Source organism: Catharus ustulatus, chromosome 15, assembly GCF_009819885.2.
Source record: "Catharus ustulatus isolate bCatUst1 chromosome 15, bCatUst1.pri.v2, whole genome shotgun sequence".
Lineage (NCBI taxonomy): Eukaryota > Metazoa > Chordata > Aves > Passeriformes > Turdidae > Catharus > Catharus ustulatus.
Window position 1 is genome coordinate 13,315,126 of NC_046235.1, and position 24,267 is coordinate 13,339,392.

The following is a 24,267-nucleotide window of genomic DNA, read 5'->3' on the forward strand; positions in this document are numbered from 1 at the left end:
TTTGAAACAGGGAGCATGAGATGGGAGAGGGCCACATTTTGAAAGAGGTAAAACCACTGCTGTTAAGAACCTGGGGGGTAAAGGGGGTGAAAGGCAAATTAAAATTGGGATTTAGAGACAAACTGCCCACTGCCATGTGACTGGGTCTGAACAGACTGCACACAGTCCTGACAACAAGAGGGATTTCCAGGTGTGCAATATTTAACCAGACCTATATGCTCTCTATTCTCCCTGAAGTAAGACAGATTCAATAACCTCACACATCGTTTTTAGGGGTTTGTGGGGTTTTTTTGGTTTTCTGTTCAGGGATTGACTTTCAATTCCATTTGTTCCACAGGAGTCAAATATGTTGAAGTTTTCAAAATCTGTTACCCCTCAAGGGTGCAGAGATGGGGCTAATGATTAGGGTGAGCTCAGTTGTGCTATACCCTGCCTCAACTCTTGACACTGTCTAGAAACTTGAAGGCTGCTTGCAATGCTGTTTGTTGGGTTTAAAAGCATTTTTCCTTTTTTCCTATTTTTTAAAATTTTATTTTTTAACTTTGGTTTAGCCCAGCACTTGCTTTGCACAGCACAGTGTCCAGCCTCAAGACACTGAAGCAGGAAGAACATTTCGAGCTCTGTTTTTGCCCAATGTCTCATCAGGACCAGTAATTTCACTCCCAGCATTGCAAAAGATTTCTCAATATTTTAAGTACAGGTGAAATTAATCCCATTCTAAGGTTATGACCGCTGATTCTTACATTTTCTGTATTCAGGTCTTCACCCTGGAGAATGGAGACTAAAAGGAGAAATGTTGATCTTTATATTCAATGCAATCAATGTAGAGCTAGAGCAGCATTAATTCTGGCAGGACAGTGTGCACAGTGACAAGAGGAAAGAAGTCTCTGATATCTCATTATCTATAAATAATGCAAATGAATATTTGAATGGGAAGAGATTAAGCTACATGACTTATTCCTCCTTTTTCCCATTGGGATGGATTTATAGTGATTGCTGTGGAAGGATCTGTAAGTGACTGGGCATGTCAAATGAAGGTCAGCAGGGAGATTTGAGGAGTGCAGCCACCTGTGGGATTATCTGGTCATGAGCCATTGAAGAGGTAGAGTTGGAACTACTGAAGCTCATCTTTATGTCTGAATTGTCACTGCACACTGAACCCAGGTACCCTGTAAATGGGTTTAGCTGCACCACCTAATTAGTGACTTGTCTTCATTTTCTTCTGTCTTCACTCAGAGTTAGGGTTGGTTGTTTATTAAATTTTATCTAAAGTACAGAGAGTTCTGCAGCACTTCTATCTACCAGCTAAAAGTGAGCAAAATGGAGGTGAACCTAGCTAGCTACAAGGTCTTTTAAAGCTAAACAGTCCAATAAAGAACTAACACCTATATTATTTGTACTTTTGACCCAATAACCAAGCTCCTGTGACCCACAGTGCAGCACTAACTGTCCAACCAAAAACTACTGCCTGAAACCAGGAAGAAGAAGGAAGAAGACATAAAGAGACAATGCCCAAGAGCCTCCATCTTGTCCCATACCTATTACTGTATTCTAAAAAACCCAGATTCAAAACCCTCCACCATGTGAAATCACACACTTCTATTCTAACTACACACCCAACTTTAACTGGGTGATGACTTTAACTCCATCATCCAAATTTGGAACCCTTCTCCAAGACCTCAAGTCCAAAGCAGTGTTCTCCTGGGGGTCAGTGTCAGAAAGCACAGAAAGTTCAGAACTTCCAGGCTTCTGGGTTCCACCAGTACCCTTCTCAGAGGTCATGAGCAGCGGAATCCTCACGCTCTGCACTCTTTGGCCAGAAGATGCAAGTTCTGCATACAAAGAGTTGAGCACTTTCACCACAGCAGAGCGTGCTTTGAGCAGGGCTGGACAGACTGGCAGGAGACTCTTTCCATTCACCCCTCTGATCTTTGTTTGCAGAGATGGACAGGAGCTGTAAGATCAAGCTCACATCCTGAAATTCCTCTTTCTGGTGTTGCTGTCCAAGTCCAGAGGCAGAGGAAATCAAAGGGCACCAATTCTCCAGCCTTGACTTGCAGCTGCCCCTGTCTAAAAGCATCATTCAGCATCTGGGAAGCAATCTTCCCACTTCCTGGTCTTTTTCCTGTTGGTTATCAAATCCTGCTGGCTACACAGTTCAAGGGGGCTAACACTGATCTTATTCCAGTGCTCCAGGTCTGGTGGATTTTGAGGTGAGGAGACGTGCTATGTTGAACTTCTGCATTCTGCTGCATTCCATTACCGCTTCTGGGAGTCCTACGGCTTTCTGTGCTGTTTTGTGACAGAAAGGAAGGCTAGGAGGGAAATGAAGAAGGTGGCACAATCCCATGTTCCTGCCCCAAGTCAGCAACAGCTCCTCCTGAAAAATTGCTGCAGGATGTGGGTCCAATGAGTCCTTGTTAATCTCCACAAAGGTGACAAAGTCCCAGGCCAGCCTATGCCAGCAGTTTCCCTTGTAGTCATTAAACAATTAGTACCATACTTCAGTTTGGATGAGTCAGGCTTTATCTTTCATGCAGTGGTTGTTTTTGTGCTTTTATGATATACTGAATTTACCACTTGATATCTTCTCCCTCTGAATACATTTGTGCATTGTCGTCGAGTCACTTCTGGGTGGCCTAAATAGATTTTGATAAGGTAAACAAATCTTTCTGCTGACGCTGATGGCACAGATTGGATTTGAAGTATGATGGTATCACTCTAATCAGCCCACGAGGAAGAACAAACAACTTTTTTTCAAAGACAGAGTCAAACATAGGACTGCTCATCCAGTCCTTGCTCTATCATCAGGTATTCCAGAGAGGCTATGTGTGTCTAGACTTTTTATAGCCGCCCTTAAAAAAGCAGAAAACAAAAAAATTAACCCAAAACTAAAAAGAAAAACCCTACTTCCTGTGTTTTAACCTGAGATCGGGGAAAAAAATTGCTTTTACTTGACCCTGATGACCTGTCTCACCCAGCTCATCTGACAGGTTATTTCATGGCAGATGAGCTGTCTTCATCCTCAAACGTTCTGTGAAGGATCACGTGCTTAATGCACTGGTTCACTCCGATTTGTGTGTGTGTATATAGCAAATGCCCCGTCTCCTCCATTAGGAGGTTGATCTGCTCATGGCATCATATCTGAATTGCTGCACAGCCTGGACAGTCTCTCAAGGTTTTTCCATTTGAAATGCCTGAAATCTGATTTGGGAAATTTGTAGCATTGCAGCTCTGTCTGGAAAGGTAATCTCTCATGAAGCTTGTGTAACCTCTCCTGGAATTTGTGTGCAACTGAACAAATACCTTGTGCTTTTTGTTAAGAAAATTTACTTCATTATTCTTTGCTGCTCACATTTGTTTGTGAGTTTTGTGAAAGGAAGGGGTCAATTAGTTCTTATAACATTACAGCTTTATTTTCCAATTTGAAGAGGTATCAGATGACTGTTTCATGAGAAGCAGAATTAATTTGTGATGTTTGCAACACAGAGACCCATCCTGGGTGATTACAAATAAATGATGTCCTAAAAGAGAAAAGAAATTGCTTCCATGGGGTGTTGCTTTTCAATAATAAGTTTTAAATAATTGCAGTGAGTGAGGGCACTGTGCTGATTGCTGCAATGGATCAGCACTCACATTGCAATAACACTGAGAAACCAATCCTCAATTATAACTCCAATCTACAACCCACTTCAAATAATTGAAATATTTCGCTTGACTCGAGTGGACTTTGCTGTGCAAACAAGCTCCATCCCGCTCACCCTGTGCAGGGCAGGCAGAGCAGCTGGGCTCTCCTGCACTGATTTTTGCCTTGGCAGGTCACAGAGTGGGCTCCAGACCCCAGGGACAGGTGACAACAGGGGCTGCAGCCTGGAGACCTGGGGGACTGCTGCAGGTGTGCTCCTTTGTTCCAGTCCCAGAGCATCCCAAACTTTCCTCACCTGGCCACTCGTGTAGTGGTGCCTCATTCCAGTGGCAGTGACAACATAAGATAGAGAGAGGAGTAGAAGAAACAGCTCTAGAGCTCATTAAAATTTCCATGCCAGAAAAAAGAATGAAGATGTATCTCTGGAAATGTAAGAATTGCTCAATATTTTGTGGGAATTGCATAGACTAAGTAAAAAATATTCCAGAGAGAATTCCCAAGTAGATTACTGAGTAAACTGTCTGGCTGGAAGTGTAAGATCTGCAGCAAACTGCCCTATTCTTGTTGTCTCCTTGGTCCTTCACATGGACTTACTGTAGCCTCAAACATCATGTACCATTCCTTAGACTTCCAATTAATGGAAATTCTGTTTCACACCCTTGATGGGATGTCTATTACTCCAGGAGAAGGCTGAGAACATGCAGGAAATCAATAGGGCTCTGTTTTGCATGAAATTGCCAGGAGTTTAGGTGACTGCCTTCTGTACACAATTTAATAATTGGAAGCACAACCCCCTTTGAAACAGAGCCCAGGACACGTGTTTGTCTGTAAATGAAGGAGGGTTCCATTACAGTGTAATGCACTGGAAAAGACTCCAATAAAATCAGCTTGCTCACCATAAATTCTCTCTTAGAGGAGTTCCTGTAAGTGAGGAGCACTGGGATTGAGTATTGAGTACTGAGTATAAAGTACCAACAGGATATTCTTCTTCTCCTTATTGCATCCCCCCTTCCCAACCACTCAAAGGAACTGGCAGTTTTGATTTCCTTTGTAGAAAACTGGTGTTCTTTTTAGGAATGAAAAGACCCACAGAAAAGAAGGAAATGTACCTGTACAGTCAGGAGAAAATGTCATTAACTGTAATATTGTTTCAGTTTCTTTCCATTATTTCATTAGAGAAATTAATGTGCTATTTCAAGTAAATGTTCAGAGTCAAACAGGGAATCATGTTTCAGTTAACATAATCTAGAGAATAAAACTATTCTTCTGTTCTTTGTCTGTGCCTTTTATTTTTATTTTTTTTCAAGAACTCTGCTGGGGATTGGAGGTTCCCGTAGGATTTTTTTTTCTTTACTTGCTTTTAGGATTTAATAACCAAATTCATGTTTTCCCCATCTCTTTGTTTTTACATACTAAACCTATCAGTATTTACTATCTATTTGTATATGCTTGAGTTATCCATGAAATTAAAAATTCAATGAAGAAACTACTCAGGCATTTGGGTAATTAAAAAAAAAATAGAAGGAAAATTCCAGCATATACAGCTGTTAATCTTGATAATCTTCAGTGTACTGGAGACATTTACTACATGGCTTGCTTTTAAAAATTCCATTAATGGTGCTGGAGCTTTGCTTCCCCTCAGCCTGTAATTCTATTTATACAGTCCCAGATGTTCTTAACACCTTAACACCTATTCTACTTTCCTGGCATAATATAGGAAATAAAACATGTGGCTATTAAGGGATACCCCAGCCTGGAATTACAGCGTTGTTCCCTACTCACCTAAGAGCACACACACATATTTTAGGTGTTGCTCCTGATTAGAGATTTCCAGCATAAAAAGCTGTTGTCCAAGTGTACATGATGCCTTTGTGATCCCGTGAATCACAATGCAGAACGTGTCTCCTTTTAGTGTTATAATTAAAGCTCAAAATATTCCAGAGACTTGTAAATGAAGAACACCAAAAACAAATGCTACCCATTTTTAGCTGAATCATTGAATTCCCTTGGGTTTGCAGAAGCAGAATACAATTTTCTGAAATACTCAGCTCCTCTTCCATTAGCTTTTTTGCTTTTTCCATTTTCTCCAAATAGAAGAGGCGGAGGCATATGACAACTTTTAGAATATATGTTTAGAATATGTCTCTTGGAGCAATTTAGCTGAAACCTGGACAGAAATGCATTTTCTCTGAAGGACTGAAATTATGAGTTAAGTGAAAGAATTTGGATCAATAAGAGATGAATGCTTGGTTTGTGCCTTCTTTTGCTGTGTTTTGTTTTTCTAATAAGAATAAATCAGAGCTCACAAAATGACTGACTGGTGCAGGAGCAAGAATGAGCTCAGGCTTTGGGGGAATGCCTCCAGTTCCCTGCTGTGGTTTTACCCTTTTGACAAAATCTAACTCCCAGTGTTTGCAGGTTTGGGTTTCTCATTTGCCAGGCGTCAGTAGCAATTTCCAGGTGTGGTGAGGATGTGCACAGCGAGGATTCTTGCATGTTTAGCTGTATGGAAGCTGGAAGGTGGCAGATATTCCACCATTCCTGTGCTTGTGCATTCTGTCTCCTGAGAACATCCTTCATTTCCTGTCCTGCACTCTCCAGTGGCTGAGTGTCTCTGTGTTTTATTTCCTCTCTGCCCATGGAAATAAATAAAGCCTCGTTTTCCACACGAGGCTCTTGCTGATGCAGGCACTCCAAAAGCCTTCTCTGCCCTGCAAAGGCAGCACTGCTTTCCAGTGAGACTTCAAACAGCTTCATAAACTGTTTGTTTCTCACCCCAGACCCCCTTCTCACTTCTCAAGGCTTCACTAAAGCATTTCATGTGCTTGCATTTCCAGATTCCTGACTTGATGGAAAAGGAGGGAGGCAAAGCCTTGCTGTAGCAAACTGTTCAAAGTGAACTTTTCAATTTCCCTGCAAATGCTTGCATTGGCTACCTCAAAGGAAGCTCCAAAAAAAATATTTTTTTTTCCTTCACCCCCTTTCTTCCTTCTCCAGTGAAGAGCAGGAAAAAGAAGAAGTATAAAATTCTAATTTTCTTTCTCAGATTTACTGGGTCTGCCAAAATTGGGGGAAGTGTCTTTACATTTCTGAGCCCTTTTGATATTCTGAAGTCCTCATCACAAATCTCAAAACCAAGACAGAACTGAAGGACACTGAATAGATGCAAATACAAATATTGGAGATATAGTCATAACAAAACTCGTGTGTTGGCAGGATTCTGAATTACTGGGCTTCAGGCAGATCCCTCCACAGCTCTGAGGGCTCAGTGGAAAACTCTGAGGGCAAAGCCCAGAAGAGCTTGTGCCTGAGTTATTGCATCTGGATTAGAGCCTAGCACTGTTCTGGGATGGAAATTTATTTAGACTTGTAGTTCAGAAGTTAAAATAAAATAACCAAAGTTAACATAAAAAGAAAAAGGGGTTGAAGATTTTATTTTTAGTATAATATCACTTAATTCCAGAAAGTATCTCATCCTTGTGAACAAACCTCTCTCATTCATCTGCATTCCATGGTATGTTCAGCAAAGATTTTTAATTTCATAGAACAAAAAAAACTGTTCTGGGACCAGGCCTTAGAAAATAAAAACATTTTCTTTCTCAAAGCACCCTTGCTGCAAACTCCACTTTTGAGATTTTTTTTAACAGAGGTACCAATCCTGGGACCAGATTGAATCTACCAGGGCAACTTCACTGGTTCTGCTGCCACCTCCTCCTGCTCTTCTCGGTCTGGAGTCTGGGAGACTGCTCTGGGTTCCCTCCTGTCTGCTCTGTTTTGGGGCTGGGAGAGGGTGGGGAGGGTTGGAACTGTCCTGTGAGATGGGAAAAACCAGGAACCTGCTCACCTGCATTTCAGCTGTTTCCTGTCGCTCAGTTAGAGGTTAGAAGTTCTCTATTATTGGCCAGCTCCACACTCTGCTTGTATCAGAATTGTGTTGGCACAACAATTTTCAATTGCACTGTGTGTGCATTTTGGAGGTTTATTCCTTCTGAGAAGCTGTGATTAGGGAGAGCATTTTAAATGTAAGATGTATCAGGAAATATTGCTCTTCTGAAGGCAGAAGTGCTTTGTCTCCAAACCTGGGATGATACCAGGTGACAGGGTGAGAAGATCCCTCCTCTGCATGATTTCACTGTGAATTCTCAGCAAACACATTTCATTCCCCAAACCTCTCAGAAGGTCTGCACCAGCCTGCAGCTGGAGAACCAGTCTGGTCCTGCTGCTGTGACTGCAGCCTCGGAGGGGGCTGAGCAGGATGAGCCACTCTCCTTCTCCTCCCCACTGGATCCCAGCTTGGCCCAGTTACAGTGATTTCACTACTAGAAGGCGCACCCTTTTGACTAAAATTTTGATTGAAACCTGGAAGTGCGCCTTATAATCTGGTGTGCCTTATATATGGACAAAGTTCGGAAATTTGCCAACCTGGAAGTGCCAACCGCGAGAGCCGCGAGAGCCGCAAGAGCTGCGCCAGCCAGCGCCAGGGGCAGGCGGGAGTGCTGGAGCCCGCGGCACAGGGAGGGCGCTTGGGGCTGCGTTTAAAGGCTACACCAATCTGTGAAAAATGTTTGCAAATTGAGCACCTGCCAGTAAACCCTGTGATCGCGCGATTCCTTTACTACTTCTTTACTTTGTTGTGCACAGATCCTCGCTGCAAAAAAAAAGTGCGCGTTATAGTCCGGTGCGCCTTATACTCGTGAAATTACTGTAAATGTTTCTGGTACTGCTGCCCCAGAAAATGCCTTAACAATGATGTTTCCAGCTGCTGCAGGATAACAAACAAATAAATAAAAGTCAGGACTAGTGAATCTGAAGGAGCTGACTTGAGAAAAAAACCCAAGTTTTTAAACTTTGTGTTCATGGTGGGCCGGGGTAATGTTTTACAATGTTTTCTCAATTTTATGGTTATGTATACCTGGGGACTGGAGAAAGGCTTGATTTGTGTTTTCCCTAGGTCCCTTACAATGGCTGTAATACCTCATCATCCCTTGGCCCTTGCAGGTTTTAGAGAACAGCTTCTATAAGAAATGCCCTGGGCTTCTAGAAATGGCTCATGCAGTAAAGACTTGCTGGAAATGTGCTTAAAAGAGGCACTTGCTGTGTAAAGCCAGTGGATGAGGAACTATAGTCCTCTTCAGCAAATATTTCCTTGTGTGTGAAATCAGCTTAAATTCAGTCTGCCCTGACCTATCTGTGCATGGCATAGCCCATACAGATTACATACAACCAATAAATTTACTACTATGGGAAGAGTAGTTCCTAATATTTGTGTAAAGCTGGAAGCTTGTGCTTGTTTTCTTTTCCCTGAAACAAAAAGGAAGGAGAAAAAGAAGAAAAAAATAAGAAAAAAGAAGATGAAGAAGAAACCTCTGTAGTGAATCACCACAGGGCTGATGCTGACTCTTGTTTTCCTTGAAAATGCAGATTATACATTGATTTTCTGTTCATTACAGGTATTAGTTAATATATTTAACAACCTGTGATTAATCTGTAATCACCATGCCTCTGGTTAACAAAAGAGATAAGAGGCATGTTTTTACACCAAAACCTCGCTTCCTTATTTGGTGCACAGATGATCCCAGTCCGGGAGAGAGAATTCTAGAAGTGAGCTGCTTTAGCATTCTGTATCATAAAGAAGAAGCCAGAAGGAAGGAGAACTTTATTTTTGTTCAAATTTACTGGCCCTTATCACAGAGAGCACAAAGTACATAACTCTTCCTTGAGGTGGAAGAAAAAATTCCCAGAAGTAGATAGTTAAATGGTTTTCTTGCTCATTTAGTACTTGGTGCTGGTTTGGAATCTGGCCCCAAACTGGGTTAACTTCTCACCTGGGAGTATTTGAACTGCTGGACACTGAGGATGGACCTCAAATCTGTTTATGTCCCCAAAGTAGGAAGGTTTTCCTTCCCTCAGAATTGAAAAGGATTTGAATCCTTGACTACATCCTACATCATCCTGGCCTGGATACAGGATTTCTAAAACTGTTTCAGGAGATCAGTGGTTGCACAGCAGGAGTGAGATACCAGTTCCATGAGAAGTTAGGAGAAAGGTGGAGAAGGTAGGAGTAAATGCAGAAGGTAGGTGTAAGGCATGTAGGACATTAATTTAATTCAATAATTGATTTCCTAAGATGCATTTCAGTTTTAAAAGGATTTATGCAAGAGGAGAAACTACAAAAGGTGGTTTATTGTATAGCATGAAAACAGATGGAGATGTGGAGAGACTGGAGAGTGGAATGGAAAGGAGGAGGTGGCACATTGCACCAACTTTAGGTCACACTATCTCCCCAGGAGAGAGGATGCAACATGGAATCCTGTAACACACATCTTGGTTGTACAGCTCTGTGAATAAAGCACTAAAAATAGGAATCTGCCATAGCCTTCACTCTGAGACATTAGTTCCTAATTTCCCTGTAGAAGTCCACGCCTTTCATTCTGGGAACTGATTGTTCAGTCTCATGTGCCAAGTGAAATACCAAGTGTTCGTGTCACCAGCATCTGAGAGAAGACAAACTCTGGAGGTTGGAGGAATTAATTCTCCATTTTCCTCCAAGAAAACTGGTTTGGGTTTTTATTATTATTTTTATAATATGAATGAAAATCTGAGTTAAAATGTTTAATGCTAACTTTGCCTTGGATACCAAGGCATACTGAAGGCTCTGCTTTAGCTGAGAGTGTGTGTGTGTGTCAACAGATTCTTCTGTGCTGCTTTTATAACTCTATCAAGGAAATGAAGCTTTGCTGGCACACTAATTGCTGCATGTCTGTGAGGTCCAGTAGGTGTGGGTTTCTTTTCCTCCCTGGGAGATCCCCTTCCATGCTGAAAACTGCCAAGAGCTGCTGTGTGCAGGACACCACATTCGCTTTTTCCCTTCAAAATGTGCCCTTCCCAGTGCCTCTCACTCAGTCTGCAATTGGAGCTCAGAAGTGGAAAACATTTTTTTTTTACCCTGAAAGAGTTGAAGGTCATCAAACTCCTCTTGATCAGAGCAGCACTTTCAGATTTTGTCCCAGATGTGTGATAAATCCCTGTGGACTTAACCCTGATTCCAAACTGGCATACAGAGAGCAAAGAGCACTTCTCAGACATACTCTAAATCTATCCCCCTTGATCATTACTGATTTGAGAGCCTGATATTTCACTGTCATCTCTACTTGAGATGATTAAGTCTCTCAATCTTTAGTCTAAAGGAACTGATATGAACGACCCTGACAGGACAAAGTCTTCCCTCTTCATCTCTCCTGCTTTTCAAAAGATGCCTGAAATGAGCTGATAAATGGGATTTCAGATGATGGAAGAGACCAGTCAGCAAAGCCTGTCATGCCAGACTCCCTCATTTTCAAGGGTTGCAAAGATGCTGACTTCTGGCAAAGTTTTACAGACCTTGGATGACTAAGCAAGCTTCATTAACTCAGATTTGACTAATTGCTCGTTTAAGGAAAACAAATAGAAACAGAAGAACTCAGAGCCAGCAAGCCAAATGCTGTGAAGTGGGTATGGAGAGAATTGCTTGAAAGCCAGCTTCAGGGCCTGTGTGCAACCCTGGTTTTATTTGCTGCTGTTCACATCTTTCCTGCTACTGCATTTTTGTCACTACTTAATGCCATAAGGTCTATCAGCCATAATTTTCCTTATGCTATCATCAGCTATTCCTTTGCTATCCACTGATTGCACCCTTTTTGCTTTTTTTCATTCTCTTATTTAGACCATTCCAGTAAAAAGAAGGCAACAGAAAAACCTTATCCCCTCCTCTGAGCAACACCCTGCTGGAATTTGCAGAAAATCTGGAGGATAGAAATCAGATAGTCAGGATAATCCAGCTGTGACCTGGTTTTTTCTTCACCAGTGGTCCTCAAACACTAGTAAAATCATCCATATATTCTTCACTCACCTCCCCTTTTTGCCATCCCTGAACTATTAGTCTAGGAATTTCCAGGAGACCTGAATTTAGTTTTGATTTAGTCACTGATTTAACCAAAAGTGTTCATCATATAGGAACCATATAGAACTACCCAATGTGGGTCTTTGTCATGTAAATTTAATGGATAGGTTTAGTGGGGCTGGGGATTTGTTACCTTTCCCTGCTCATAATTTTCATACAGTCCTCTGCTGAGGCCCTTGTTCCACCCCCAGCCTCAAGGGCTCCAGTAATACATCTCAAAAAAAAGGGAGAATGTGTTCATCTGGTAATTTATTCATGATGAATAATTTGCCATTGTCTCACACACCAAGCTGGCTTTCAGGAGTGCTCAGATGGTTTTGTAATGAGCCTGTTTGAAAGGTGCTTTATTTAAAGAAAGACAATTATTCACAGGCAAGCATTGCTTCACAGTGGGAAAATAAAAAATAAACACAGCACTTAACATCATCAGTATCTTATTATTCATGATTTCCTGGTCAGAAGCAGAAGCCTCCCTGGTTTTCTCTTTGCCCTTATGCCCTGCATGACCAATGATTGCATTTTTCTTTACATATGGGGGAAAGATTTCACCTGACAAACTGCTGATTGTTGGTTTTATAGAATCCCACCAACCTTAGAGAAATGCTCTGAGTTGGTGCTCACCTGAATGGACTGAAAGAGAGATCTTTTTTGTCAAATTTTGTGTCTGGTCCAGTTAGAGGTACATGTTGATGAAGGGCCTGGTGGAGATGGTTCCATGTGTGCTTGTCAGCTGCCCTGATTCCTGCTGTTCCTGAAATACCCAGCTGTCACCTCAGTATCCAGATCTGTAAGGGGAGAGGATATTTTTTTCTCTAATGGCAATTTCCAGGCTGTAGAGGTCTCAGTGGGTGTTTTTGGCTTGTGGATGATTTGGAGGAAGTCTCTCCCATCCTGGATAATTACCCCATGTGCAGCCACGTGTGACTCCCTCCCATGGAGATTTTCCAGGGTCCTCCAGGCCCCTTGGCACCTTCTCCAGAAACTGGGCAGCAGGCACCAAGGCAATGCCTGTCTTAGTCTTTATTACACATCCTAAATAATTCCAGGTCCTCTCTTGCTTAACTCTTTAAGCCCCCTTTCAAGGGGGTGAGGCTCATGGCTCACTTATAAGAACAAGCCTGTTTTTTATCTAGGCAATCCATTAGTGTTGTGTCTATCCCAACATTTCCAAATGTTTGGTTTTTTTTACACTTCCAAAAGTGTAAGCTAAGAAGACACTCTGAGATGAACTTTGGCAATTTGATTTCAGTGGGAACTAAGCCTTTGAATACATATTTAGCATCAGGAAATCAGTCCTTAAGGATTAAATAACAATAGCCAAATCCTTAGTTTTCATTTTAAGCTGAGAAATGGAGCTGTTGCCTTGCCAGCTCAAGACACAATTTCTTTTTAAACATTCTCACGGGCTTGTGGGAGAAAACAGGCACAAATCACTTTGTGTATTTTGGCAATTCCCTTATTTTTGGAGGCAGTTCTCATACTGTGTGAATTGCTAGTATTTTAATTTAGTATTAGTATTAGTATTAGTATCTATCAGGTTTTTTAGGGGTTGGGGTTTTTTGCTTTTTGGTTCATTTTAAAATAATGCTCTCCCCAGATCCCAGCTCTCCATGGATGCTCTTTTTCTGTCTCTCTTCTGTTACCAGCAAAGCGAAGCTGTTGCTCTGCCTTGTTTTGGAGCCCTTAATCTGCTGTGCACCTGTCTGCACACTTCTGTGTTTTGCTCCTCGTAATGAAGTCCAACAGCTGCCAAGCCAGTCGAGGGGGGAAAAAGCTTCCTTTTGACACCAACATGTTGAACCATTTGTTCAGAACTGCAACTCCTTTAATCACGTATGCTGCATCTTAACAGAGAGCCTTGTTGAAATTATTTCTGCTGGCATAGCCCAGCACTCAAGATGTTCCAGAGTGAATCATGATGGAACCTCTCCTAGGCTCAAGATAATTTATTAAAAGCTGCGTTCATTTGGAGGTGAAACATTGGCAACAAGCTCTAATTTAAATCCTGTGATGATTTTACCAGCTTTAAGCACTGTGTAGCTAAGGAGAAAGGAAATAACTTGTAATTGTCATAGGAGGCATATCAGAGAGAAGGACTGGAATGGGAATCCAGTGCTGTTTTTTGTGCCATATCAACTGCCTTAAAAAGCTGAAAATTACATACATTCATCCCAAATTCATGCTAGAAACCTATAAACTCATTCATGGAAGAAAATTCTGGCAAAACCAGATTTGAGTCACACAGTAGCAAGTGAAAATGGAGTTAGGTGAATGCAGGGCAGTTTATATTAGACAGGACAATTTATTAAGTAACAGTGGAAACAGCATGCAATTGTATAAAGCAGTGGTGGATTTAAGATGTATATTTTTATTGTACCTTATTATTCACAGAAAGCAGCAAAATGGCTCTCAGGAGGAAAGAGAGAAAAAATATTCAATTAAATGGTTCTATAGGGTTTTTTATCTTGGCTGCAACAGTGTATTTTACCTGTTTTTAACTTCTGGAAGTTGTAAACAACCATTGTATCATAAAGCTGAACTGCAGAAGAGAATTCATGTCCCAACTGTTGTTTGACAATTGAAAATGAAATTTTGTTAGGAAAAATGCCAGTCAACCTTCTCTTTACGGGATGCTGCTCAATTCCCCCATGCTCATATGATAGAAACAATTGCAGTTGTGTTTAATTGCAAAATACAGAAGTGCAAAGGGTTGCCTGAGGAAGTAAGTCTGCTGCACATAGAGGGAAGGCCAAGGAAATACTAATTTAGACAGCTCAAAATTAAAATATTTGCCACTTCCCACTTAGCCAGTTCTCAGCTGGTTTGAAGTGAGTCACATTCCTTCTGATCCAACCCTCCAAGCTAACAGTGTTACTCGGGATGTCATCTTCCCCTTCTCCAAATAAAAGCAATCAATTATTGAAAAGAATGAAAAGTTATACAAAAAGAAACAGGGAAATGGCAAAGTGCCAGATAGGGAAAAGGCTTGGTTTCATTTTGCTTTTTTGTTCCCATAAGACAAATCAAATGACACTCCCACCATAACATACACCCCTAATAATGGCAATAATAGCAGCAATAAATCTTACTGCATACACTACCTGTATACAGATGACATTCTTGGAGCTCCTCAGTGATTTAAAAGCTCCTGCAAGAATAAAACAAGGGACAATTAAATGGAATTTGATGCAGAAATAGAATCAGCGTGCCATAAAAGAAATAATTTTGAAATTAAAAAACCAAATCAACACATGTATAATAATAGTGATACATGATTCTATCAGGTTTGTGGATTTGCCACCCAAATCAGTGGTGATCATGCAACAAGGTGCATGTCAGCTCTGATCCTGCTTTCCACTTGAACATATAAACAAAAGGAAAATTGTTCCAGGTGTGTGGATGTTCATGCCAGGGAGATGAATGTTAATTTTAAGAAGCCTCATGCAACTGCAACCAAGGGACTCCTTAATTTCCACAGCCCTGGTTCTGCAGCCAGTGCTGGGAGGAAAGGGGAAGGGGGCAGCAGATTTCCACCTGATTTTCTCCAGCACTTGAAGATGAGTTTTGAAGCCAGCTCCCAGGCTGGGAACAGGGACTGTCCAAGTCAACAACATCCAAAGGCCACTGAGATGCAAAGCAGCACCAAAACCCAGGTGGGTCTCTGCTGGTTTCTTTCTAAGAGATGCCACACTCTGGACAATTGCTGACTTAGAGAATTTAGATATGCTGCTCTGGAGGCAGGCAGTCTGGAGAATTGTTTTAAAGCCAGAGTAAAGTAGGGTAGTCACTCTTACAGCATTGAAAGGCTGAAAGTTAGTCTTACAGCATTAATAAGAAACATAAAGCTCTTGGCTTTTTAGCTTACAGACAAATTATTATCTTCCTTGTGCTGCAAGTTGATGGTAATTGCAGGCATGGTTTAGAATTATTTGTCTCTTTTATTTTTAAATGGAAGAGACTATTTTTTAAAAGGATTTTTTCACACAGGTCATAGAAATTCTCTTTCTGTTAAGCAGACAGGTTAACTGGTCTAAGGTGACTTGTTTGCAATTAGTGCAAATACCCATGCTTAATTGCACTTTTAGAACCTCACATTAGTAATTGACTATGACATCTCTTCTAGCTTTTCCTACTAATTCTCAGGCTTTCATTAAAAAAATAAAACATTCATGCTTGGCTTTCAACTTGGAAAATGCTTGCAAATGAGCACTACAGGAATATCAGCTGGAGAAATCAGTATCTACCCAGTACTCATTCGTAGAAATCCGTGCTCTTTTAAAACTAAACAAAAACAAATAAAAACCCAATCTCTCTGGAAGTTGGCTGGGCTCCTGTGAGGTTGAAATCCGTGTGTTTCCCTGGGTTCTGGATGCCTATTTTGGTGCAGGGAGGAACAGGAGACGTGCTTTGGGTGCACTCCCAGGCTGGGCTCTGGTGGAGCTGTGGGCTGAGGAGCAGCAGGATTCCTCACAGCTGTGTGGCTGGGACTCCAGCCCATTTCATCAACTGGAAGATTAAACCCCACAATTTACATTCAGGAAAACCTCCCATGCAGCTCAGCAGGTTTTCTCCTATTCGAGAGAGGGGAGTAAAGGTCCTGCTCCCTGGGAACACCAAAAGGAAAATTTGCTCCTCTTTCCTTGAAAGACCATTCATTTGAGTTTTTCTTGACTCCAGCCACCAAAACCAAATCCAGGAGAGAGAAGTGATACTAAGCACAGTCCTAGAGAAAAGAAGTTCTGGCAAATAGAAAGAGTGAAAAAAATATGAAAGCACCTGATGTTTTATCATATTTTTAATCTCCTTTGTAGTAATTACTAGGAGGAGTTACAATTGTCATCACCTCACCCAATCAAAAGCCAGTGAATCTCATAGTGGATGTAACTCTGATTTCCTCCCCATCATGTAATATCACCAAATCTTTCTTAGATTGCCATATTGGTGATGAACTCCATTCACCAGCTGAGGAAAGCACAACTGAATTTTGGATGTATTAAAGCTTCTTCCCTTGTTTCTTTTCTTCATGGATCATTTCTTTCCCATGGAAATCACAAGTTCTTGACTATTGCATGGCAGGAGCAGCATCCAGACCAGCAGCCAGTGTAGCAGATCTCCAAAAATAGATTGCTCCATGTTCTGACAGGGGCACAATCTGTCAGTGAGTGCAGCTGATGTTCTTGGGACACTCTGAGCTTTGCTGGGCTGGGGATGCACTGAAGTAGATACAGAAGAGCCAAGCTCATTTTTGTTGGCAATGTGATAATGGCAGAACAGAGCTCAGGACAGGTGGAACACCTGTGTTAACCCAGGCTTTGGGAACCTTTGGGAAGCCTGGCCAGTGTCTGTTTGCTCTGCTGGAGTTTTGGGTGTGCTTAGCTCTGAGAGCTGCAGGTGCTGCTCCCATCACAGAGCAGAACACACTTTCTGCTCTCTCTGCATGTTCCACTTTAAGTGCCTCAGCAATTCCATTTTGCCATAATGAGATGGGTACCGTGCATCTATCTGATGTCAATTGATTGCAGAAAGAGCATTCAGTGGAAGTTTAATTAGCATGTAACTGATAAGTCCAATTACTCTCTAATGATTTGGAAATTACATGAGCTACGTATTCTGTGATTGTGGCCTCATATAAAACATGAAACTTGTGAGGAAATTCTAGCTACTTAATGAACACTTAGAAAAACTTATTCTGCGTTTAATCAGATATCAATTAGTTGGAAAAGGGAAATCTTAAATTAACATGTATTAGCAGTGTTAATTGGCAGCAGCCTTTGCATTGAGCCGAGTGCAGCATGGCAGCCCATTTCCACCACGGTGTGTGACACAGCACAGAGTGTGCAGCCCATACAGTGCCTCTGACTGAGCCAGAACTTTGTAAGAAACTCAATTATTCCCTTACACTGGGGGTGGATCTGATACATAATTAATTCTGGCTTGTTTTAGAAAATGCCTACATAATTAGCAATGCATGAAATACATTATCCCTGGCATATTTTTAAAACCTTGGTAGTTCCCCTTTGAAACTGGCCCTTGCTCTTTAATTAACAGACAACCTATTGCAATATGAAATTTGTGATGTTGGCATTTTGGCAGCGTTTGCAGTGATGTTGTTCATTATGGTTGCCATGGAGCACTCTTCATTTCATTTATGATCACATGTCCTTATTGATGGGAATATCTTGGGGAAAGCACCCACAATGTTACTCCAGAAATGCTGTTTGTATTTATCTGCTCTGTGTGCAGCAGGAGTATTTTTGCTGCATGTCTCTGGTGCTGCATGGTTATCTCCCAATGAATGTGCAAGAACTTATCAAATCCTTCTGGTGCCAGAGGTTGGAATTTTGGGAAGGTGTGGGAGCCTGGCCTTCAAAAAGAGAAAGAGAAGAAAAGTTGTCTGAGAGAATTAAAGCTACAGAGGTTAGGTGTTTTCACTGAACTGGCATCTGAAGGAATGTGACTTTTCCCTATAAGCCCTGCAGGGATCCTAGATGGATTGTCCATTCAAGTTAGATCCTTAATTGCCTAAATCTGGAGGTTGTCAATAATCACCAGCATGGTCAGAGATGTCCAAATAGCAGTATAACCTGGATGTAAGACAGCCTAAAATGCCTTTTCTTAAATAAGTTGATAGAACCCACAAAAAACACAGAAAAAACCCCATGATTGTTGAAAATTCACATAAAAGTAATTAAACATTTTATTTCATTTTGTTCTGCTTGAAATCTTGAAAAATAATGCATTTTGTTCTGCCTCTTTAAGTGACATATAACTCCTACTCTTTCTAGTCCACCAAAACACCATGAAAGTATAAAACCCCCCCAAATATTCTGCATGTGTCCATGGCAGAAGGAGGGAGGAGAAGGGTTACAGACCTATGGTTTTTCTCTTTGCTCATAGCCAAAGGGCTTTTTATTCTCTAGATATATTTGGGTACCAGATGGCAGATTGATTTCCAACTTGTCAGGCAGATTAACTGAAGTTGAGATCCTAAATCCGTTTGGAGGCCTGATGATCCTGCTTAGCAAAGATGACAAAGATCTCGCCCAAAGGAAGGCTTTTGGTACTTGAGAAAATGAAACAGGCTGGTAAGTCCAGGTGTGAACTCAAATGTAAAGCTTAGTTCTGAGGAAGGGATGTTTGACTCTTTTGAAACATAGGACACAAAACAATATTTCACTTGGTTTTCTGTGACAAAGATTTTGTTTTGGATTCCAGGAATATGGAGTTTCTCCCTCTCTGAGCTTCCCAGAGAAGTGGATTTGTCTCATTTTCTCTGCTAATGTGGCCCCAAATTAATTTTTGACTGAGTGACCACAGCTGTTGAATAGTGCTGGACACCAGGAAGGTGTTGGGCTGATATTGGGCGATATCAATAAGGATATTGGAAGGGTCTAGAAAGCAAAGTGATTCCAGTTGGCTTTTTGGCTGCCTTTAGTGCAGCAGAATCAGTCCATGAATTCAGCTGGGGGTGCTGGGTGGCACTGGCCTTAATGGAGCAAAATACTGTCTAAAGGTGGCTGTAATAATCACTTCTGCTGGAAATAATTTAGAGCTCTACACAGGAGTGGCATCAAAGAGGCCACTGGGAAAATCAGATTTACAGATGAAGGGATCCTCTCATTGCTTTGTGTGTTAAGACCATTTTATGGGTTTTTTTTTTTTTCAATTATTTTTATTTCTCCAGTAAAATTTCCCAGGATGTTGAAATAGAATAGAAACAAATGGAAAAAAGAATCAGGTCAAAGTCAGTTTTTTCCAAAGTGGAAATAAGTATTAGTATGTTGTAAGCGATCCTTAGCTCAGCACAGACTGACCCAAAAAACCTCCAACCAACCAACCAACCAACCAACCAACCAACCAACCAACCAACCAACCAACCACCAAAAAGTATTGGAATGGATTTTCTCTGTAGGAACATTTTATGGGGTGCAGATTTGTGTGTGCATGTGTGTGTTTGTGCTCCAGCTCCAGACTCCTTGGGTCTGCTTGGACTCCAAGAAACTGGACAGGGACTGAACAGCCTGAGGGGGCTTTAAAGGCTCTGTGTCCTTCCCCAAGCCTGATCCTGGCGTGGCAATTTGAGAGGCTGAGTCAGGGACCTTGCTTTGCTTGTAGGGTGAGCTGTGAGCTGTCAGCCCAGCCTGCAGGGCTGGCTTTTCCTGACAAAGCCCTGTCCCCTCAAGGCAAGTCAAGGATACTGCAGAAACCTGGAGAAAGCATCATTTCTCCCCTTGTCATCACAGAAACCAAGGCAAAGTGGTGAGAGATGTGAGCCTGGCTTTAATGAGCTGCAAACATGGCACAATGATTCAATGTGAGCCAGAAATTAGTCAGGCTGAGTAGCAAAATGACACTTTCTTTCAAAAACACCACAAAAGCATACTGTAATTTTGTATAATTACTGATCAGCTGCCATTGATTTATGCCTCTCATTTGCCATCAAAGGACCAAGTAGAATTTGGCCCGAGCACCGAAGAGCAACTGGATGCCTTTCTTACAGAGTGTCCCAAATTGTTATACCCCATGCACCTGGGCTTCAGGATCACAGAGGCTTCTGCCATGAGAAGTTCTAACCTGAGAGCACCAATTTCTCCTGAAAAGGAAATTTTTTTGTCCAGTGGAGCATGGCTTGTCCTCTGCTAACACACATATCTGCCCTGTTGCAAGGACAAGGAGTCAGATTAGTCCCACCTCAAATTGGCACTTTTCTGAGGAGTCTCAGCTGGACCCAGGTGTTGTGGGCTCCTTCTTTCTCTAAAAATAGGTGAGATGTCTTCACAGGTTGCCTAATGCATTGTGAACATAAATCTGTTCATTCCTGGCTGCTGTCACAGGCGCTGACTTTTTAAGCCAAACTTCTTGCTGCTTTTATGACTGGCGTTTGAATCAGCACTACCTGGGCTGTATTTTGGGTGATGGAGATGTGCTGCAAGGAGCAGGATGGGGCTCAGTGCTGGCTCCTGCCCTGCCTGGGCTCCACTGCTGAGCTGCTGCTGCTGCATCCTGCAGCTGGAGCAGGACTGTGGGTCAGTGCAGGAATATCCATTCCCTGACCAAAATAAAACTTCAACCGTGTCTATTGGTGAGGATTTGAGTAATAGGTTCAGAGCCTGACTTCCTAGTTGTTTTGTGGGGTAATTTAAATCAACATTGCTGTGTGACAAATTATAATTTCTGTCATCTGACACGAACATTCTGTTGGGAAAATTCCCTGCTCTGAGGAGCATAAAATGTGAAATGAGAACAGCAATATACTGGTTTTCATTTCTGCTTGCTCCCTTGACACTGAAAGGAGACCAAAACCTCAGAAGAGATGACAGTGTGATTTTTGACACACCACCTGTATTTTCAGGTGCCACTGGGGTGTGTGTCTGGGTGTGTACAGGCACTGGAGCTCTGGGTGGGCCACTGTGTGTGAAGAAAGTGCTTGCATGCACTTTTTTTCCTTTCTGGCTGAGATAGTGGATTTTTGAATTGATTCTTATGAGGACAGAATTTAAATAAAGTGGAAAAGGCAGCAATTCCACAGTGCAGGCTATTGATTTTTAGTTTCCCTTTTGAGCAGAAAGTGGTGGGTTACAGGGCAGAGAAGTGCTAGGGGAGAAGACAAAAGGATAAAAAAGGGTTAGGGAGAAAGGGGAAGAAAGGAGGTTGAAAAGAGCAGCTATAGAAATGGACAGACACTACAGACAATGGGGCTTGCAGGAAAAGGGCACCTCCAGGAACTCTTGGGAACAAAAACAAGAGAATCATCAATCCAAGCAGAGGGTAGGCAAGGCAAACAAGAGATGGGGTACAAAAGTAGAGGTGGATAACAGGACCTGAACCACTTCTTCTCAGTAGTGAAATCTAATCCTCCTCTGCTTTCCTGGGCTGTTCTCCATACTGGGGTTCTCCAGCAACACTGGTGGAGGCTGCACTGGCTTATTTGGTGCACTGGACTGCTCAGCTGGACCAGTCAAGGTCCATTTCCTGCTGAGTATTCCTAAATTAAAAAAAAAATTAGTAATAATAATAATAATAATAAAATTTCCAGGACCTGGAAAGGTAAAACCGTAAGAACAAGAAAAAAAGAAACAAGCTTGTTACAGTATAGGCAAAATTGACTAATTTTAAAATAAAATAAAAAGGACTGAAAGGTAAAAACAATAGCTTAATATATGTATTTAGGCCTTTAGTCCAGGGTCCCATCTTTGGAAACACAGCACTTGTGGGGTTCTTTTGGCTAAAAGACAGTGGAGGGCCAGAGTTTAGCCAAACGAACTTTCTCTCAAGGCGTATCAGAAGTTAGGGAGGTAGGGAATGATTCATCATTCCCAATTCTCAGAATAGATTTGCTAAATTTACAAATTCCATGTTACTTCTGATTTCCTTCTCCAGCCTTGACTGGCAACAGCTGTTCCCTTTGTTCTGCTTTACTCTTGGCTGCATCATTTCCCCATCAAAATGTACCTGTGTGTGCTGTGGGTTCCTGAATTGGTTTGGGAGATTATGACGACAGGAAGGGGATGAGTCTTTGCATAGTGAAGGAAAGGAAGGGAACTTTATTTTTTTTTCTTTCTTTGTTTCATTTTCAACTGCCCATTTTCTGCACAGTAATTTCATGACTATAAGGTGCACCCTTTTGACCAAAATTTTGATCGAAACCCGGAAGTGCGGCTTATAATCCAGTGCATCTTTTATATGGACAAAGTTGGGAAATTTGCCAACCTGGAAGTGCGAGCTGTGAGCTGAGCCGCAAGAGCCGCGCCAGCTGGCACCGGGGGCGGGTGGGAGAGCCGGGGCCTGCGGCACAGGGAGGGCGCTGGGGCTGCGTTTAAAGGCTACGCGAATCTGTGAAAAATGTTTGCCAATTGAGCACCTGCCAGTAAACCCCGCGATTGCGCGATTCCGTTACTAATTCATTACTTTGTTGCGCACAGATCCTCTCTGCAAAAAAAAAGTGCACCTTATAGTCCGGTGCGCCTTATATATGGACAGAGTTCGGAAATTTACCGACACCCGGAGGTGCGCCTTATAATCCAGTGCACCTTATACTCTTGAAATTACTGTAATTCCCCTCTCGATCACCCTTCTCACCTCGAACCACTTTGACCCTGACCCAGGAACCTCTTTTGCTGCTTGTGGTTCCTCAGGGACTCCTGCAGAGGAGTTTGGGGGTGTCTCAGGATCCATTCTTAGGCTGCAAGAGAGTGACACAAAGCTGAAAGTACCAGAACGTGCCCGAGACAAGTTTTGACACAGCACGTTATCACAACCAGAGCTAACTCACAGACCATTATATGCATTTATCATACAGTACTGAAGTGTGAAAGACTCAATTAAAGTTTATTTGATACAAAATTAACGCTCCTTTCTTCCTCCTTACTGTGCTGATTACGTTAAAACGGAACAATGAGGCAGCTGCAGTGGAACAGTATCAGAGAAATTTCTGTCAGCATTTACTATAGGCAAAATTACCAGGCTGGGTTTTCTCAGCCAGCTCCTCCAGCCAACTGGCTGCACATGCTGCAAAGGTTTTTTCATACTATCATGGGCTGCAAAAAGAATGCATTGAAATTTTCCTCCTTTTTAAAAAAGTGAGAGAATGGTGCAAACACGGGGGAAATTTCCATATTCAGCTCCTGCATTGTGCCTCTCCTCCAGAGCTTCCCAGGGCTCAGTGAAGCCCCTCAGTGCTGGTACAGCTTTAGGCACCTACCTGGGGCTCTTTTGAAAAGTGCAGTTAAACACAAGTCTCACTTGAACTTTAGTTGGAGTTTTCCAAAGGAAAATACTGTGGTTTATGATTAATTCTATTTGTGTGATTTTAGTATAGAGGGAAAACTGGGGGCTAATGATCACCTTTGAAAACCAGTCAATAAAAATTAATCACTCAACCTCTGTTGACTTTATTTTTTTTTTTAGTAGTGGAACAAAACTTCTCTAAACAAGGTTACTTTTACAAGGTCTTTAGTGGAATTTCTCTAGAAGCTTTTTGGATCTGCTCCTATTAAATTTTATGCACTTCTGTTCCATGAGAGTGAAAAGCAATATTTCAAAGGATAAGTCTATTGAAACAGTCATTTTTTTTATCATAAGGATTTTTTTTTTAAACACGTTCTTCAATTTATTTTTTCATCTATGATGGAGTTGGAATAAGAATAGTAATTTGACAATGTAAATTTGCATGGAAATATGCTGCCTAAAACCCCATTTATTACACCAGTTATAACTCAAGCAGATATGAAATGGCCCAAAGGTAAAGCAGAGTTGATGGTGGAATAAAAATGTGCATGCAACTTTTTATGAGCTGAAGTTTGTTGACTTTGTGGTTATTTTCATTTAATATGTCTCCAGATGAATATTAACTTTGTTTTTGCTGGATATTTCCTTCTGGTTCTCTAGTGCTGAAATAAGAATAATGGGTGAGCTGATTAATATTTGGTTTAATTTCAACCCTTGTATTCCTTGCTGAAATAGAACTTTATGGCTTTTTTTTTTTTAAGGTGATTTGATTTTTCTATTTGCCAGTGACTCAGAAGGGATATTCCTACCCCAAAACCAGTCACAAATTGTAGTTAGCTACGATAATTTTTCTCCTTTTGCAATAGTGGACATGCTTTTCTTACGTTCAGATTCACTGAATGTGATGTCAAAAAACAGAGTTCTATTCCAGTTCTGTATTAGGTTGTTTTTTTTT